Genomic DNA, 10,815 nt, shown 5'->3' on the forward strand with positions numbered 1-10,815 from the left:
CTTTCCTTTTCTTATGGGAAATGTTCTTGTTTTTTCAAAAAGACTTACAGCAGACCATTTTAACTCTCCAATGATAAAGATTCGATCATCATTTCAACCTTTTTTTTTCTATTTCTTTTAATTACTTCTTAGACTGGAAAAAATTGAGTATCTGACTCTTCTTTTTTTTGTATATTTTTTATTGGAATTCAATTTGCCAACATATAGCATAACGCCCAGTGCTCATCCCATCAAGTGCCCCCCTCAGTGCCTGTCATCCAGTCACCCCAATCCCCCGCCCACCTCCCTTTCCACCACCCCTTGTTCGTTTCCCAGAGTTAGGAGTCTCTCATGTTCTGTCAGCCTCTCTGATTTTTCCCACTCATTTTCTCTCCTTTACCTCTTTATTCCCTTTCACTATTTTTTATATTCCCCAAATGAATGAGACCATATAATGTTTGTCCTTCTCCGATTGACTTACTTAACTCAGCATAATACCCTCCAGTTCCATCTGCATTGAACCAAATGGTGGGTATTCGTCGTTTCTAACGGCTGAGGAATATTCCATTGTATACATAGGCCACATCTTCTTTGCCCATTCGTCTTTCGATGGACACCGATGCTCCACAATAGCCAAACTGTGGAAGGAGCATCGGTGACTCTTCTTTTTTTATTCATGAGAGATTCAGAAAGAGGCAGAGACATAGGCAGAGGGAGAAGCAGACTCCCTGTGGGGAGCCTGATGCAGGACTCAATCTCAGGACCCCAGGATCATGACCTGAAGCAAAGGCAGACGCTCAACCACTGAGCCACCCAGGTATCCCAAGTATCTGACTCTTTTGTGCAAGCATCCCCAACTATTTCCTTGAGCAAAATGAAGAGAGAGTAATTATCTTGTGAATCTAATCTGTCCTCGCTCTGAATAGTCAATCTAGAACACTTACCTCACTGTGGTCTCAACAGCCTTGGGAGGAGAAAAGGCAAAAAGTACCTGAGTTAGGATCAGTTACCCCCTTATCTGGCCTTGACTGTGCTTTCATTCACTCACTCCCAATCACTAGTCGTACCCTTCTTGTGTGCCAGGCACTGACTCTTCTAGGCACTGAGGAAACAGCAACGAACAAGACCAAGTTCTCTGCCCTCAAGAAGTTTATACACACTCACCCTGTGTTGGGAAAGATTAATATCCTCCAATTAAAACACAGAAAGAGAAAGCACAAGGAAATCTTGCACCCAGAGGAGGGACACATTGTATCTGAAGTCACACAGCTTGCCCGGGGAGTTCAAATTGGAATCCATATCTCTGAAATAATCATTCATTTTTAAAAAATATATTTTATTTTCTTATCTGACAGAGCATGAGCAAGCACACAAGCAGGAGGAACAGCAGAGGGAGAGGGAGAAGCGGACTCCCTCCTTGAGCAGGGAGTCCAGCCCGAGGCTGGATCCTAGGACCCAGGGATCATGACCAGAGCCTAAGAAAGACGCTCAACCAACTGAGCCACTGAGGTGCCCCTGGAATAATTATTCCTAGTGTTTATTAAGTGCACTATGCTTTATGTGTAGAAGTTAAAACATTCAAAATGCTAGTATTTGATTTTTTTTTACCTACAAAAATGAGTATTTCAGAAGGTTCAATCTACTATTATCACATGAAATTCTCCTAACAATTCTATAAAGTCAGTAATACATCATGTCCACTTTACAGATGGGGAAAGGAAACTGAGAGAAGGTCAATAATGTAGCCACTTGGCACAGCCAGGCCTTAACATTGGATCTTTTTGATTCAGGAGCCAGAGCTTTTCCCCTCTACACTATGCTGCCCTCCTAAGTTAGTGTCACTACCTCCCACCCTGCTATTGGTTGCCCCAGGGACCACTTCGTCAATTGCTGATATATTCACTTAAAAGCAGAAATGTGGACTTCACAAATTCAGCAGTTCTAATGAAATCGATTATACTCATTGTGTTGCCTCGATCTGAAGTGTCAAAATAATTCCTGTGAAATTTCTTATATGAAAAGTTATTTTGAAAATGGTCTCATTGGCTGTTTGAAATAAAATGATGGGAAGAATGAAGACTGTTGTAAAATACGAGCTTAATCTAAAAGGATATTGGAATCACATACCTGGTTCTTCCCTACAACTTGTTGTCCCTCTTGTACAGCTTATGTCTGATGATATATTACTATATTTTCAGGCCCCTGGCTAAGGCATCTCAAGGTCTTTTTTTTTTTTTTTTAATTTTTAACTCTTCCTCCTTCATCTTTTCACAGTATCAACTAACCAATTAATCAACAAAGCCTGGTAGTGGTATAGGTCATCTCTCTCTCTCTCTTTTTAAGATTTTATTATTATTTATTTGAGAGACAGAGCACATGAGAGAGAGAGAGAGAGAGAGAGAGAGAGAGAGAAAGCCTGAGCAGGGAGGGTAGGGGTAGAGGGAGAAAGCCTGAGGTGGGATTCTTTTTTTTAAGATTTTATTTATTTATTCATGAAAGACACACACACACACACACACACAGAGAGAGAGAGAGAGAGAGAGAGAGAGAGAGAGAGAGAGAGAGGCAGAGACACAGGCAGAGGGAGAAGCAGGCTCCATGTAGGGATCCTGATATGGGACTCAATCCTGGGTTTCCAGGATCAAACCCTGGGCTGAAGGTGGCGCTAAACCGCTGAGCCACCTGGACTGTCCTCCAAGTGGGATTGTTATCTTAGGTCCCTGAGATCATGACCTGAACCAAAAGCATATGCTCAACCGACTGAGCCACCCAGGTGCCCTACAGCTCATCTCTTAAATCCAACATCATATCTCCCCCATTGCTCCTTTTTTGAAAAATATATTTATTTGAGAGAGAGAGAGAAAGAGAGAGAGAGAGCATGAGCAGGGAGGGGGGGAGAGAGAGAGAGAGAGAGAGAAGCAGACTTCCTGCTGAGCAGAGAGCCCAATGTGGGGCTTGACCCAGGACCCTGAGATCATGACCTGAGCTGAAGGCAGACACTCAACCAACTGAGCCACCCAGGTGCCCTAGAGCTCATCTCTTAAATCCAACATCACATCCCCCATTGTTACTTTAAAAAAATATATTTTATTTATTTACTTGACAGGGAGAGCGCACAAGCAGGACGAGCAGTGGAAGAGGGAGAGAGAGAAGCAGACTCCCCGCTGAGCAGGGACCCAGATGCAGAACTCAATCCCAAAGCCCTGGGATCATGACCTGAACTGAAGGCAGCCAGTAATGTACTGAGCCACCCACGTGCCCCTCTCCCCATTGCTACTTCTTAAGTTCAGTCTCTCATCATGCCTTTTTCAAAATGTAATAAAGTAGAAGAAAAACACAACAACAATTGAGTAGCCCCCCTCCTCCAGGATGCCTGTGGTTTTGCTGTACTTCTTGAGGAGGCACATTGTACAGCATGTGAGGGCTGGCTCCAGTTGTGGCAGTATGAAGGTAGAGCAGAAGATGATCCTGAAGGTCCAGCTGCACAGATGTTTTTGTTCACCCAGATGCATGCACAACAAAAATGCAGGGTTTCTTAAAAAAAAAAAAAGATTTAGTTATTTATCTGAGGAGGGGGAAGGGCAGAGGGAGAGAGAGAAAAAATCTCAAGCAGGCTCTGCACTGAGCATGGAGCGCAACATGGGGCTCAATCCCATGGCCCTGAGATTATGATGTGAGCTGAAATCAAGAGCTGGACCCTCAGCTGACTGAACCACCCAGGTGCCCCAAGAATGCAGGGTTTCCTGACATTATTCTACTTGTTTGCCCTGTGTCTATGTGATGATCAGAACAGTAGAATCCAAAAAAAAATAAAAAATAAAAAAATAAAACCTGAAAACCTCTAAGCTCAATAGAAATTCAAAAATAAAGTTGCTTAAATTGGAGGCTCCAAGTGAAGGATGGATGCCTGGTGCTCCATGGAGGTATCATTAAAGGTCAAACATCAGAGGAGTGCACAAAGGAGATCAGGGTAAGGCTGAAGTGACTTACTTCCCCTAGGCATCAGTATTCCCCACCCCCAAAATCTCCCCCAATCATATGTGTTAGCTTCCTAGGATTGTCATAATAAATTACCACACATTTGCTGGCTTGAAACAACAGAAATGGATTCCCTTAGAGTTCGGGTCTGACACTGCTGGTGTCAGCAGTCAGGCTCCTTTTGGAGGTGCTGAGGTAGAAATTAGGTCCATGCCTGTCAGCTTCTAGTGCTGGCTGGCAATTCTTGGCTTTCCTTGGATTGTACCTGTAGCACCCCATTTTCGCCTCTATTATCACATGTCCATCTTCCCTGTGTGTCTGTGTCTTCACATGACCCTCTTATAAGGACCCCATTCATGGGACATAGGGCCCACCGTGATCCAGTATGATTTCATCTTCTTTTATTTTTAAAAAAATATTTTATTTATATATTCATGAGAGACACAGAGAGAGGCAGGGACATAGCAGAGGGAAAGGCAAACTCCCCACAGGGAGCCCAATGTGGGATTCGATCCCTGGACACATGATCATGCCCTGAGCTGAAGTCAGATGCTCAACTGCTGAGCCACCCAGGCATCCCGACCTCATCTTATTTTAACTAATCATTTCTGCAAATACCCTAGTTCCAAATAAGGCCACGTTCTGAGAAGACATGAGTTTTGAGGGGGACACCATTGAACCCAATCCACCTTATATTAGGATTTAGTACCAGCAAAATTACAGTGGGTGCGTGATACAATGCATAGACTCTTCTTTGACCTTTTTTTCCTAGGGGAAAACAAACAAAAACAAAACTCCAGTTTTGAAGGTTTGAAGGGAATGTATGCAACAGCAGAATCTGAATGGAATATTTCTGGTTGCTATTTTGTATGCTCCCACTTTTTTTTTTAAGATTTTATTTATTTATTCATGAGAAAGAGAGAGAGAGAGAGAGAGAGAGAGAGAGAGGCAGAGACACAGGCAGAGGGAGAAGCAGGCTCCATGCAGGGAGCCTGATGTGGGACTTGATCCCGGTTCCCCAGGATCATGCCCTGGGCCAAAGACGGCGCTAAATCGCTGAGCCACCCAGGCTGCCCTGTAAGCTCCCACTTTATTGGAAAACACAGAAGTGGGGAATGTGTTCACAGCTTCCCATTAGTAGATGGTGTTAAAGATTGGCCTCTGATTCTTACTGGAGTCAACTAGTCCATTCTTAAAACATCTCAGTTCTGCACCCCACCCCCCACCCCTGCTTTTGCTTTTCTACCAAACCACATATTAACATACCAACCAGCTTCCAGCAACATCAGCTGGGTAATCATTGTAATTTCAAGGAAAACATAGCTAATCTCATCAACTTGGGCAAACACTCTTGGAAGCAAATACCATGACAGAATTCAATTATTAAATAAAATAATCATAACATTACCAGTTATGGACACAATTCGTGACCATCTTATTCGTATGGCCATTGATTAGGACTGTTATGAATCCTACAGATTGGAACCTGCCAATGTTGGATTCTCTAATAGGCTACAAATCCCAGGGCTACCCCATTCTGTGACTCCCCTGAATCCCCTGAAGCTAAGTGAAGTGGCCTGCTGGAAAAGTTATTCACAGTGAAGCTTGCCAACGAGAGAGTTGAAGAAGATTGCACAGCTCTGCTACCAAAGAAGCAAAGCCTTCTTACCATTGCTTTCATCTTTGAAATGGAGATCTCAAGAAAGAGACAGCTGTTTTTGATGAGAAATATAGCAAAGGCTCTTGTCTTGGGCAAAGTAGGGGTGATGAGAGTTCAAAACTATATCATGATGATGCGGGTCCCTTAGATCATCTGGAGAACTTTCTTCTTTTTATTCAGGATGGTCTGTTCTGTTTTTTTTTTTTTTAAAGATTTTATTGGGCAGCCCCCGTGGCGCAGCAGTTTAGCGCCGCCTGCAGCCCAGGGCATGATCCTGGAGACCCTGGATCGAGTCCCATGTCAGGCTCCCTGCATGGAGCTTGCTTCTCCCTCTGCCTGTGTCTCTGCCTCTCTCTCTGTCTCTATGAATAAATAAATAAAATCTTTAAAAAAAGATTTTATTTATTTCTGAGAGACACACACACACAGAGGCAGAGACACAGGCAGAGGGAGAAGCAGGCTCCATGTAGAGAGCCCAATGTTGGACTCGATCCGGGATCCCAGGATCACGACCTGAGCTGAAGGCAGATGCTCAATGGCTGAACCACTCAGGCACCCCTGTTCTGGTTGTTTCATGATAACATAAAAGCCTCTGATCATATCCCAAGGAAAGGCTGAATGACATGCAAGCAACTGTTGAAATCCCTACGTTTTCTCAACTTCTGGTGTGGAGGGATAATTCTACTACTTACTAACAATCAGTTTCATTTCTGTCACCAGACAAGTTATTGGATAGGAGTTTGTGCAGAAATAAGCCAGTCAAAAAGAACTCCACAAGATCATTTGATGTTGATAGTTTGTAATTGTTTATTTCATTGAATGAAAAGACTTTTTTCTTTTGCAGTGACAAAAATCTGAATATCCCCACTCTGAACCCCCCTACCTCACCTGTATACCTTCAGACAACTAGAGAAATCAAAGATAATACCCAAGCAACACTCAGATTGACCTACTTGTCCCTAAAGTACAAGTATACTTAATAAACGTAATGATGGAAGTCAAGGGAGAGGATGTGGCCTATTTCATCCCTTTTCATTGGTCTTTAAATAAACATATATGTGTTTACTATCCTTCCACTTTGGACAATTTTTTCCGTCATTTGCTGTATGGGGGAAATGTAGCTGCGTGAAGCACTTTTTCCTACAAAGTGTGAGCTTGCAGAACAACACAAATGTCCAATGATGTATGTGTGTGTGTTTACTTGCTGTTTTTTTTTCATCTTTATGGAGGTATAATTGACAATTAAATTGTAGCATATTTAAAGTGCACAACATATTGATTTGATATACATATACTTTGTGAATGGAATCTCAATAAAATTAACGCATTCAACAATCACCTCACATAGTGATTTTTTTTTTTGCAAGAATGACAAAGCTTTACTTTTAGCGAATTTCAATGTTACAATACAGTTTTATCAGCTACAATCATCATGTGATACATTAGATCCTTAGAACTTATCATTTTATAACTGGAAATTTGTACCCCTTTGCAGCCACTTCCAATTTCCCCCCTTCCCAGCTCCTGGCAACCACCAATTCTACTCTCTGTTTCTATGAATTGGACTTTTTAAAACTTTTTCTTTCTTTTTTTTAAAGGTCTCACACATGAGTGATACCATGTAGTATTTATCTTTCTCTCTCTGGTTTATTTCACTTAGCATAATGCCCTCCAGTTTTATTTATTTATTTTTTAATAATACATTTATTTTTATTGGTGTTCATTTTGCCAACATACAGAATAACACCCAGTGCTCATCCTGTCAAGTGCCCACCTCAGTGCCCGCCACCCAGTCACCCCCACCCCCCGCCCACCTCCCCTTCCACCACCCTTAGTTCGTTTCTCAGAGTTAGGAGTCTCTCATGTTCTGTCTCCCTTTCTGATATATCCCACTCATTTTTTCTCCTTTCCCCTTTATTCCCTGTCACTATTATTTATATTCCCCAAATGAATGAGAACATACAATGTTTGTCCCTCTCCGATTGACTTACTTGACTCAGCATAATACCCTCCAGTTCCATCCACGTCGAAGCAAATGGTGGGTATTTGTCGTTTCTAATGGCTGAGGAATATTCCATTGTATACATAGACCACAGCTTCTTTATCCATTCATCTTTCGATGGACACCGAGGCTCCTTCCACAGTTTGGCTATTGTGGACATTGCTGCTAGAAACATCGGGGTGCAGGTGTTCCAGCGTTTCACTGCATCTGCATCTTTGGGGTAAATCCCCAGCAGTGCAATTGCTGGGTCGTAGGGCAGGTCTATTTTTAACACTTTGAGGAACCTCCACACAATTTTCCAGAGTGGCTGCACCAGTTCACATTCCCACCAACAGTGTAAGAGGGTTCCCCTTTCTCCACATCCTCTCCAACATTAGTGGTTTCCTGCCTTGTTAATGTTCCCCATTCTCACTAGTGTGAGGTGGTATCTCATTGTGGTTTTGATTTGTATTTCCCTGATGGCAAGTGATGCAGAGCATTTTCTCACGTGCTTGTTGGCCATGTCTATGTCTTCCTCTGTGAGATTTCTGTTCATGTTTTTGCTCATTTCATGATTGGATTGTTTGTTTCTTTGCTGTTGAGTTTAATAAGTTCTCTATAGATCTTGGATACTAGCCCTTTATCTGATACGTCATTTGCAAATATCCTCTCCCATTCTGTAGGTTGTCTTTTAGTTTTGTTGACTGTATCCTTTGCTGTGCAAAAGCCCTCCAGTTTTAAATGACAGGATTATAAATAATAGGATTTGTAAATGACAGTTTTCCTTCTTTTTAAAGACTGAGTAGGGGGAGAGAAAAAAAGGACTGAGTAATATTCCATTGTATCTCTACACATGTCACATTTTCTTATCCCTTCATCCATCAACAGGTACTTGTTTCCATACTTTATCTACTGTAAGTAATGCTGAAATGAATATGGGAATACAGATATCGCTTCTAGATAATGGTTTCATTTCCTTTGGGTATATACTTGATAAGTAGGATTACTGGATCACATAGTAGTTCTATTTTTTTAATTTTTTGAGGAGTCTCCATACTGTTTCCCATAGTGGTTGTACCAGTTCGCATTCCCACTAAACAGAGCACAAGGGTCCTTTTTTCTCTATAACTCTCCAGCACTTTTTATTTTTTTTTGTCTCTTTGATAATAGCCACCTTAACAGGTGTGAGGTGGTATCTCACTGTGGTCTGGATTTACATTTCCCTGATGATGAGTGATGTTGAGCATCTTTTCACGTGTCTGTTGGCCATTTGTATGTCTTTGGAAAAATGTCTATTCAGGTCCTTTGCCAATTTTTAAATTGGGTTATTTGGGGGGTTTTTTGCAATTGGGTTGTATAAGTTCCTTGTATATTTTGGATACTAATCCTTTATCATGTATGTGGCTTGCAAACATTATCTCCCATTCTGTAGGCTGCCTTTTAATTCTGTTGAATGTTTCCTTTGCTGTACAAAAGCTTTTTAGTTTGATGTAGAACCATTTGTTTATTTTTTCTTTTTCTATCAAATCCAAAAACATCATTTCCAAGACCAATGTCAAGGAGTTTATTCTCCTACGTTTTCCTCTAGGTGTTTTATGGTTTCAGGTCTTATGTTCAAGTCTTTAATCCATTTTGAGTTGGTTTTTGTGTGTGGTGTAAGAAAAAGGTCCGGTTTCATCCTTTCACATGTAGCTGTCTAGTTTTCCCAACACCATTTACTGAGGAATCTGTCCTTTCCCCATTGCGTAGTCTTAACTCCTTTGTCAAAAAATAATTGACTGGGGATCCCTGGGTGGTGCAGCGGTTTGGCGCCTGCCTTTGGCCCAGGGCGCGATCCTGGAGACCCGGGATCGAATCCCACGTCGGGCTCCCGGTGCATGGAGCCTGCTTCTCCCTCTGCCTGTGTCTCTGCCTCTCTCTCTGTCTCTGTGACTATCATAAATAAATAAAAATTAAAAAAATAAAAAAAACTAAAAAATAATTGACTGTAGATGCATGGGTTTATTTCTGGGCTCTGTAGTCTGTTCCATTAATCTATGTGTCTGTTTTTATGCCAGTATCATACAGTTTTGACTAAGAGAGCTTTGTAATACAGTTGGAAATCAGAAAGTGTGATTCTTCCAGCTTTCTTCTTTTTTTTCTGAAAATTGCACTTGATGGGATGAGCATTGGGTGTTATTCTATATGTTGGCAAATTGAACACCAATAAAAATAAATTTATAAAAAAAAGAAAAAAATAAAATAAATAAAAATTGCTTTAGCTATTCAGGGTCTTTTGTGGTTTCATACAAATTTGAGGATTATTTGTTCCAGTTCTGTGAAAAATACCTTTGAAATTTTGACAGAATTACTCTGACTCTGTAAGTTGCTTTGGATAGTGTGAACATTGTAAGAATATTAATTCTTCCAGTCCATGAGCATGGAACGTCTTTACATTTATTTGCATCTTCTTCAATTTCTTTCATCAGCACCTTAGAGTTTTCAGTGTTCAGATCTTTCACCTCCTTGGTTAAATTCATTCCTATGTATTTTATTCTTGATGCTATTATAAATGGTATTGTCTTATTTTTTGGCGTTTTAGAGTGTTTTATTACTTTTTTATTTCTTAAAAAATATGGAATGCTTCACGAATTTGCATGTCATCCTTGCACAGGGGCCATGCTTATCTTCTCTGTAATGTTCCAATTTTACTATGTGTGCTGCTGAAGCGAGCACAATAGTATTTTTTTAATTTCTCTTTTTGATAGTTTGTTATTGGTGCATAGAAACCCAACTGAGGGGCAACCTGAGTGGTGTAGTTGGTTAGGTGTCTGACTCTTGGTTTCTGCTCAGGTCATGATCTCAGGGTTATAAGATCAAGGTCCACATCATTGGGCTCTGCACTCAGTGGTGTCTGCTGAAGTTTCTCTCTTTCCCTCCCTCTGCCCCTCCCCTTGCTTGTGCACCTTCTCTCTAAAATAAATTAATAAATCTTAAAAAACCACAACTGATTTGTGTATGTTGATTTTGTATCCTGCTACTTTACTAAATTTCTTTATTAGTTCTAACAGTTTTTTTGGCTGTAGTCTTTAGGGTTTTCTATGTATAATATCATGTCATCTTCAAATAGAGACAATTTTACTCCTTTACTTACGATTTTACCTCTTACTACTTCTTCGGATGCCTCTTATCTCTTTTTCTTGCTTAATTGCTCTGGCTAGGACAATGGGCACTATGT

The 10,815-nt window shown here is 41.1% G+C and overlaps 1 non-coding gene across 1 annotated transcript; it reads right to left on the reverse strand.

Moving 5' to 3' along the window:
- Positions 1-10,206: 10,206 nt before the first annotated feature.
- LOC112911369 (U6 spliceosomal RNA) lies at positions 10,207-10,313 on the reverse strand. The gene has a single exon (XR_003233361.1). It is a non-coding gene; the product is annotated as a U6 spliceosomal RNA (small nuclear RNA).
- Positions 10,314-10,815: the final 502 nt, after the last annotated feature.

This window comes from Vulpes vulpes, chromosome X, assembly GCF_048418805.1.
Source record: "Vulpes vulpes isolate BD-2025 chromosome X, VulVul3, whole genome shotgun sequence".
Classification (NCBI taxonomy): Eukaryota; Metazoa; Chordata; class Mammalia; order Carnivora; family Canidae; genus Vulpes; species Vulpes vulpes.